The sequence below is a fragment of the Dermacentor andersoni genome, chromosome 1, assembly GCF_023375885.2.
Source record: "Dermacentor andersoni chromosome 1, qqDerAnde1_hic_scaffold, whole genome shotgun sequence".
In the NCBI taxonomy this organism is placed as follows: Eukaryota; Metazoa; Arthropoda; class Arachnida; order Ixodida; family Ixodidae; genus Dermacentor; species Dermacentor andersoni.
In genome coordinates this window covers 22,295,293-22,304,489 of record NC_092814.1, presented here as the reverse complement: position 1 = coordinate 22,304,489, position 9,197 = coordinate 22,295,293, and the positions used below count along the sequence as shown (strand labels likewise).

At 46.9% G+C, this 9,197-nt stretch overlaps 2 long non-coding RNA genes across 5 annotated transcripts; one reads left to right on the top strand and one right to left on the bottom strand.

Annotated features, from left to right (window-relative positions):
• Nucleotides 1-914: 914 nt before the first annotated feature.
• LOC126545462 (uncharacterized) lies at nt 915-3,450 on the top strand. 4 transcript variants are annotated; one of them, XR_011892431.1, is made up of 4 exons: nt 917-931; nt 1,063-1,312; nt 2,081-3,005; nt 3,070-3,450. It is a non-coding gene; the product is annotated as an uncharacterized lncRNA (long non-coding RNA). The 4 variants fall into 4 exon arrangements; XR_011892432.1 differs by lacking the exon at nt 1,063-1,312 and having other exon boundaries at nt 915-931; XR_011892430.1 differs by lacking the exon at nt 917-931 and having other exon boundaries at nt 987-1,312.
• On the bottom strand, nt 1,477-4,887 carry LOC129388171 (uncharacterized). Its single transcript, XR_008615202.1, has 2 exons — nt 4,489-4,887; nt 1,477-1,680 (listed from the first exon to the last, which is right to left on the bottom strand). It is a non-coding gene; the product is annotated as an uncharacterized lncRNA (long non-coding RNA).
• Nucleotides 4,888-9,197: the final 4,310 nt, after the last annotated feature.

Here is a 9,197-nt window from a genome sequence, read left to right as displayed (position 1 = left end):
GAACAATTTATGACAACTCAAAGGAAAGCTCATTACTTTTCGAAGTGAGGTCAGGGATGCCTTAGAACACGCACCTACAAAGCGAGATATAAGAAGGAAGAAGAAGCATGTGCTTGCTGCGGTAAAGCGAGGGAAACTATGGAGCATGTTTTATTGGAATGTGAAGACATGTACCCAGCGGTCGATTTAGGCACCACTGGCCTCTTGAAGCCCTTGGGTTCAGCGGGAGCAGTGGAAAAGCGAACATGTCCGCAATAGGCATTAGTAAGAGGCGATTGGAGGATTGGTGGTCGAAAAGTAGGGAAACGACAAAAAACGGAGACGTACAAAAGCACAGTAAGCAATAGGGGATCAGAAAATTTGGGTGTGGGAGTTCATAGTGTTTATTATTTTATTTTTTTATTATTTAACTTAGGTAGGACATTAAGCAGTATAATAGCAAGAGCTTGGTGGCGCAACACACCAAGTTCCAAAGGGGACGTTCATAACATCCATCCATTTATCCATAGAGTTAGTAGAACAACTCTAGAGGAAAAGCTGGGCCGGAAAAGTGGGAACCTCTAGGGCGCCGCCCTGTTGCTACTGGTCAATGTGGCCAGCGCAATTACTATTGAAAGAGCTGAAAACAAGTACAGGTCACCGTATGCTTTGTCATCTAAAAACGCATACCTGAGGTTTTATGAAGGTGGTGGGTTAATATTAAGTTTACAGAAAGCGATCACTAAGTCCGTGACTTATGTAAATCACGAAGTACGCATTCATTTAATAAAGGATGACGCGAATTTCGGTTTCGAATCTGTTTTTTGGATGCGTAGTAGTTTCGTACAGTTTAGGTTTGACATGCGATCGCGCGTCGACATCGGACGCTATGGCACACTCGTGCCTTCTGTGCCACCGAAGCCCCGAAGTGCCCAGGCATATACCTTCACATGTAAGTAAACGAATGTATCTCCTTGTTGAGAATATCACGCGAGTAGGCAGCTCTTGTGGGGCATCACAATCGTTTGAGAAGCGTCACAGTAGAGCATTTTTCTACATGCGGAGCGGCGTTTTTATTTGCAGGTTTCCCTTCAGTAGGAAATTGCTGGACAGGCGGACCAGCGCACCGGAATTGTACTGGCGAAGCCACAAGCAACTCAAAGAATCTGTTTAATTGTTGCACTTTGAACAATCATGCTTCTACAAAGGCCACAGCAGAAAAACAGCCTGATGCCGAGTATTTCTGTGCCACGAAGTAATCAAGAGGCGAGTGCCTAATGCGGACGAAATCGAGTGCATCGAGACTTAGAACGACAGAAAGCTGAGCTAGTTGGTAAGGATTCATTATGCAAAACAGAGGTCAGGCGTGCAGACAGGACACAAGAGTAGAGAAGTGGGCGGCGCTCGTGTTGCATGTTTGCTTGTAAATACTCTACTCTTGTGTCCTGTCTGCACGCCTCACCTCCGTTTTGCATAACGAGTGTATCAACCCACATATTAATAGCGTAGGCGTTTTATTAACTGTGCAATATTTTCAACACTTCCTTGCATGCCATTTCATGTGGAATATCTTTTTTGGTCACAAATTTGTGCAGCGAATCTATTTGCATGATCGACTTCGGGCCTGTAGGTCCGTTCACTTGCACTTGATGCTGAGTCTTTTACATGTATCCATAAACTGCAGATATGCACATCAGATCCCTGCGAGCATTTTCAAAATTCAGTTATTTTAGACAACAGGCACATATGCAATACTGACATAATCTCAAATACCACTAAGCAGCTGGGACACATTTTTGTTGACCATACTCGCAGGTAAAATAAGTAGATTATGTGGACAGCTCCAGCTCATTTTCCTTAAATCAGTGTGTACAAGGGGTATGCAAAAATAATTTTTTTCTCACGCACCGATTCTTTTGCTGTATAAGCAAGAGAACCCACCACGTTAGTGTAACGTATCTTGTACATCACACTAATAAGTGCTTTAATTTACCAAGTGAGATGAGTTACTTTAATGGCTCATTCAGTCATATCACACTGCAAGCTGCATTCATCAATCTTCAATTGGATTTCGCATGAAACATGTTTCCCTTTTATGCAGATATGCAATGGCAAGCCCTTCCGTGTGTTCCAAAGGTAAAATTTAAGCTCGAAATTAAAGAAGACATTTCTAGTCAGAAACAAGCAAAAATGGTGAATGCAGAGTATCAGAAGCCCAAGGTACAGAAATTATGAGAAGTGTCGAATGATTTTAAGGGAAGAATGGTATTTGAAGATGCAAGATTCTTTAGTGGAAATCAAGCAAGTCAGTATAGGTAGAATACTCTGAGAAATTATGCGAGTAATGGGATAGCACACAATGGGTCAGGAAATGCGTTGTTTTTCTGAAAAACTAAAGCTGATGGCTGTCATATCATGAGTCACTTTAGCATCATGAGACTGCTGTTTGATAAATTCAGAAACAAACCAAAAAGCAATTAAAGCCATGCAAAAATTAAAAAAAACTATTTAATGGTGCTCTCTCCACACTGGGATAAATAATAAGAAACGGATCACGTCTAATGTGGACATATCAGTCACCTTGTGAAACACTAAAGGAAAAATTCAGTTTCGAGCTATGGCACTTGCCGCATAGATGTGGGGGGCCTTGCACCAATAGTAATAGTTACCACTGCATCTAGAAATTTAAAGCATTCATGCAGACAAGGATGATTCTTTATATTTTTGGCTACCACTTCAAATGCCTCCACTAAGTGTTACAATGCTGCACGCAGCCATACTAAGGATCTCACAGCAACACTTGCAGGTAAACAGCAAAAGCAGTCAAAGTGCTGGTGTATTCTGGACACTGTCTTTGAAAACTTTTAGGCAAGAACAGTGCAAGAAACAGACATAAGAACTGCATTTATTTCTATAATTCCCCATTTGAATGGCCTTTTCTTTTTCCTTCGACAATGCCTTCGCCTAGCCACAGCAGCTCCCTCATACAGACTCCGCAAGCCAAGAGGCCGTGGAGGCAAATGCAGGTAAGAGGCAAGAAGCAATAGCACTGGTATCGACATTCTTCTAATTTCTTTTTCTTTCGTTTAGACAGCCAGCACACCTCGAACAGCTACCTTGACTGCGGGTGTGTCACCCTAGTCGCCAAGGAAACATTTGAGGGAAAGCGACAGGCTATGTGAACAGCCACTTCTCCATGTAAACGATACTCTTTCTCTCGGATGACTCCTACGTTCGCCACGCCAGCACACTTGTGCACAAAGATGCCGCGGAGGCACGTGCAGGTCAGAGGCAAGAAGCAGTGGCACTGGTGTCGACATTCGCCCAATTTCTTTTTCTTACACTGAGGCAGCCAGCACACCTCGAACAGCCACCTTAACTGCGGGTGTGTTAGTAGATTCCTGTTGTACATATGCTCATAATAAACTTCAGTAAACTTGAACTTGTTAATAAACTTGAAGGCAAATGGGACATTGATGCATTGTTTTTTTGAACATTTATTGTACACATACAATATATGTTATACTTTGCAGTGCTACAGAGCGTATTTTGAAGCTTCCCCCTATATTTTGCACCTTTAATTACGTATGTGTTGTGTGGCCCTCAATTCAGTTCATGTTGTAGCAGATGTTTTGCCCGTGTATCGCACATTCGCTTAAGCTCGTGATATCCACATACTTCTCTCACATATACAAAATAAAGTTCTATGTAGTCCTCAGTGTTACAACAAAAAATGAAAGTAAACAATCCGATCGTGGAATTGTGTTTATTACAGTCATGCCTATGACAGTTACTGACAAGTTGACAACTTGAACTGGTCAATCCGTCCATAGCCTCCTCTATTTTTCAAAAATAAAGGAGGCTATGATCCATCATGGCAAGGAATTGTATGTATACATAAAGAAAAAGGGGGGGGGGTATGTGTGTGTGTTTGTAGTGGGGGGTATAACAGGATTAGGGCGGTACGAAAAAAATGTACCAACACCGTCCTCTAGACCCATTCCGTTAAGGTACCGTAACAAAGCGCATTAATATGATGAAGTTCATACAACCAACTCTGATATTACTACACACGCCAGGCGACGCGAGCTACATTTGCCATGACGCATTCGCGACTGCACCGGATGCCCTCCATATTATTCTCATTAATCGTGCTAACTGCACCGAGGCAAAAGAAAGATCGTGGGCGCAGGTGCCTTTAAAGTATCTCGACCTTGCGAGGCACTGCTGCGCGTGCCAGGGGAGCTGTCCGTGCGAACACTCCCTGGCACACACCTGCCTCGGCGGCCCCAACCTACGTACCGGTCTGCTTCGAGCTTTGATCCCCCCACTGTCCCTTGGGTGCCCTGGAGTTCCTGTGCCGCCTGCTTTATTATAATCTCAGGTGCTCTCCTGAGACTTCCGTTTGTCGGCTACATGTGCCCTACAGCTGGATCAGTACTTATAATAATAAAGAAACCCGATCTATCGTCGCTACGATAGATCGCGAAAGCGGCTTTTGCAACATACCGCGCCCGTGCGAAGAGAATTACGGAACGCCAACGAAGAATCTGACCACAGCTTCGAGCTCGTAACCTCGTCGAGTACGTGACACTCCTGCAACAGGCATGACCGCTGAAAACCGCATACCGCCGGAAACTTCAACAGGATCATCCCTCGGTTGCATAACTGCCACCTGTACGGCCAACATGGACCACACCCACACCGTCCCGCAACATAGAATAAAGAACCAACTTATGAAGCCCAAACACACACACAGCTGCACGCACACATCACGACACTAAGCGAGGCGCCATGCTGCTACGGTTGCCGGATTAAAACTGACTACTGTCACCAAGTCTAGCAAGCGTCTCAGGAGCTGGCAACCTCGGCGCGTAGCAACATGGCGGCGCTCTTGCGGTTCCCGATTTCAATGCATGGGCCCTATGGGTAGCTTGTCCTCTAGAGTCAGTATAGTAACTCTATGCATTTATCCACTCCCGGCGGTCATCGCAAAAAAGAGGCATGTTTTCGCCGCCGGACGACACACTACCCTATTACAGTACACCGTAACAGTGCCTCCTCTATGCTATAGAGGAGGAACTCACCGTAACATGCAACAAAGCCACTTCATGGCCACTTCGCACTTTTTATTTAACTTGAGGAAGTGGTGGCGGTGACGAGACGTGTATTTGAGGGATCGACAGCCGTTTGTGCGCAGGGGCGAGTAAGAGCGGGCGTGAGCAAGAAAATTTGGGGGCTTTTGCTTCTTGAATATGACTCTGCCTAGGCACTACGGAGGAGCTTTCTTAGCGCGTGTTGTAGGCGTTTGTTCCTAGGCGTGCCGGCATTACGGAGTGGGGTGGAGTTTGTTTACGTTCGGACGCTAGCTGCCGGCCCGGTAAAATAGGTGAAGCAGCAGGCACGGACGCCCGATTAAGGCGACCGCTGTGTCGGACAGACTGTCTCGCACCTGGAGCGCTCGTGCTAAGTCAGTCATGGCGGATCATGGCTTGCGACTGTAGTGGGCCCGGGCCGCATATATTGAAAATCTAGAAGCAATCTAGAATCTAAATCTAGAATTTAGAAGCCTTAGCAACCGCGGTTTAACGCAAGTGGGTGAAAGGCCGCCGGTGACGATGACTGACCGAGCACCAGCGCCGCAGAGAAAGTCTAGCTGTCCGACGTACCTTCAGAAGGAAAGTTCTGACTGGTGTTGCAGAATTCGCGGGGCGCGGTGGTGCTGAACCTAGCATCACAAGTTGGCGGCTGGACGTATTTATATTTATTCAATCGTCTTTTTTACGAATTGTAACAACGTGCCATTATTTCGCATTATTGGCGGCGCCTCCGGGTAAACAAACGACGCCTCCAGGACGCCGCCGACGCCTGCGCGTGCCAGCAGGGGTGTATAAGATCGGCTGTTCGCTATCGCGGACAGGCAATTTTTTATGCGAACATCCCCTGGCACGCTTCGGCCTCCGCGGCCTCAACCCACGGGCCGCCCTAGCTGCTTCCATCTTTGATCCCCCCGCTACCCCTTGGGTGCCGTGGAGATCCTGCGCCGCCTGCTTTAGTATTGGAGGCGAGCTCCACCACTGGAAAAGCTGGCGCCACTGTCAGCGTGACCTGCAATGAGGGATCACGTGGACACAGCGGCCGCGTCGGCTGCTTCGGAAGCGCCGAAGCGGCCTGAAAACGAAAGTTTGAAGTCCCACCTGCGCCGCGTTTCTGATTAAGTGGTGAGGCTTTACCGCCTTGGGTGTCTGCCTGACAACATTTGAAAGTACTATAATAGGTAGTGGCTGCCTTTGGAGGCGTGCAGCATGGTAGGCTACTGCTCGGTGCCGCAGTGCCGGACGTGCGCAACGGAGCCCGGTGTCAGCCTTATTTACACGTATCCGCAGGACAAGGAGCTGCGTGAAGCTTGGCTGACGAAACTTAGAACCGACAGACAGCCATCGGCTACAACTCGGGTATGCAGCAAGCACAGATGCGAGGAAGATTTCTGCTACGGCGCCGGGACTGCGCGATATTCGGTGAGTAGCAGAAAACGCGCACTGAGACGCTCGCCCGCTGCCCGGCTAATGTCATGAAGGTTTAGTCTATGAACTTGGTGATGCTAGATCCTGGCAAGTTCACTGGAACGGAAAGGGAGGGGTAAGACGCACATTAAAGAAAGGCATCGCATATGGTCATGTTTGTGTTATGAATTAATTCACTGGCTTACGAAAAAGAAGCAGAGAGAAATCGCACGCTGAGAAGACTGATAAACATGCAGTGCGACGCAACTTGAGAAATAATATTGAAATGTCCAAGAATTTAGAAGATTAAAAAAATTGGCTGAAGGCTTAGCTTGGTTAAGCCTGGAAGATTGCGAAAGCAATACCTTTGGCTGCGCCTTGGTTCCGCTGATAGTGTGGACATGGTTGCCCTTTGTTAAACTTATGGCTATACATCATCCGACATAGCGCAAGGCAGCGCGCCGACCACTGCGAGGAGCCGAGCTGTAGCCCCATTTATCCTCCTAGCGTGACGTCACACCAGCGAGCGCCCTCTCTCGGTAGCGCCGCAGCAGCGGCGCGCAAGGCTTCGCCACCGCGCCACCGTACCTCCACCATCGATGCTGCGAGCTGGGGCCATAGAGTTTCTCACTATAACACCTAGAGGGTAATCTGGCGCCACCGTCTATGGGAGTTTCTTAAGGGGGCACCGTGCCGTCATGGGAATGACGGTATATGTGTCTGCGAGGCTCGTGTTGGCTGGTGTTGTAAGAGGCTTCGTCTAAAACGTGGATATGGCTACGCAAATAGCGCGTTCTCAAAGTAAAATCTTCATAAAATGTTTCCATTCACGCATATTACATCTTTACTCACCCACGATCATGACCAAGCGAAGAAAAGCAAGAACAGACGACCAACTGTTTCAAAGTGAGCGCGAACCTTGTCGTCTGTCCTCCAACTTTAGCGGCCCGCTGATACTTTTTACGTAACATGTAGTCGTACACACAATAACAAGTTCTCATAGTTAAACAAAACATGTTTTCGCGTAATAATAAAGCTAAAACAGCTTGTCACGTGCTGTTCTAGTAGAAAATGAATCATTTTGACAGACGGAACGGTACTTGCCAAGCGCGTCTTCAAGGTGTCCTGTCTCTACGAGAACGATGCCAATCCGAATCCACAATATACCGGCATTCCCATGCATACCACAGCGCAGCAGCGCCAGATTTCCCTCTAGGTAATGTGGTGAGAAACTCTATGGCTGGGGCCATAGAGTTTCCTACAAGAATTACTAGAGGGAACTCTGGCGCTAGTGTCTACGGGAGCTGCAATGGGAGCGGTTGTCCTAGCATGGGAATTATGGGAAGTACATGGATTTGCCTAAACTTCGTCCTTTTGGCTTCAAACGGCATTGTGACTTTGTTAACTCGTCATTTTCAACAGTATATTGCGGAATAAATAATTAAATAAACATAATTAAAATTGCCCGACGGCAGGATTCGAACACAGGGACTCTAGCACAGAAGCCTGATATTGAAACCATTAAGCCACGGACGTACGTATCGACAAGCGAATGAAACGCCCTTATGAATTTATCGCGGGCATGCCAGCGCCTTGAGACGCTTGGCGCGTTTCGATTTGGCCAACTGGACAAGCTCAATCGTTGCAATTAATAGAAACTGTACGCGTTCCCGGCGTCTTCTGCACTTCGAAGGATATAAATTGCGCCGAAATATACGACAATAATATTTATATAGCGTAATATACAAAGCCACAAGAACGTCTGAATCCACAAGCACGAAGATCAGACAAATCCATGTACTTCCCATCATTCCCATGGTAGGACAACGACTGCAGCGCCAGAGTTCCCTCTAGTAATTTTGTAAGAAACTCTATGGCTGGGGCCCCGTCTCTCGATGAGCGTCCCCTTCGGAACGGGGCGGTGGGTTGCGCCACCAAGCTCTTGCTACTATGCTGCCTAATATCCTACCTAAGTTAACCAATGAAAAAAGAAAAGAAGAACACTATGAACTACCACGTCCAAATTTTCTGCTCCCATATGGCGAACTGTGCTTTTGTACGTCTCCGTCTTTTGTCGTTTCCCTACTTTTCTTCCACCAATCCTCCAATCGCCTCTTACTAATGTCTATTGCGGACCTGTTTCCTTTACCACTGTTCCCGCTGAACCCAAGGGCTTCAAGGAGGCCAGTGGTGCCTAAATCGACCGCTGGGTAGACGTCTTCACATTCTAATAAAATATGCTCCGTCGTTTCCCTAGCTTTACCGCAGCAAGCACATGCTTCTTCTTCCTTCTTATATCTCGCTTTATAGGTGCGTGTTCTAAGGCATCCCGATCTCGCTTCGAAAAGTAATGAGCTTCCCTTTGAGTTATCATAAATGGTTTCTTTCCTGATTTCGTTTTTTTTCCTCTTAAGTAGTTACTCATGGCAGGTTTCTTTTCCATTGCCGTCACCCATGAGATTAATTCAGCCTCTCTGACTTTCCGCTTGACCTTCTTTGTTGCTGTGTTGGATACCCCACAGTCCGCATACTTGCTGGTAAGCTTCCTAGTTCTTTTCCTCCACTGTGAATCAATGTTTTGCCTGTACAGATACCTGAACACTCTCCCAGCCCATTTACTTTCTTCCATATTCCTCAGCCGTTCTTCATACTCAATTTTACTGCGAGCTTCCCTCACTTCAAAACTAGTCCAGCCCATATCCCCCTGCACAGCTT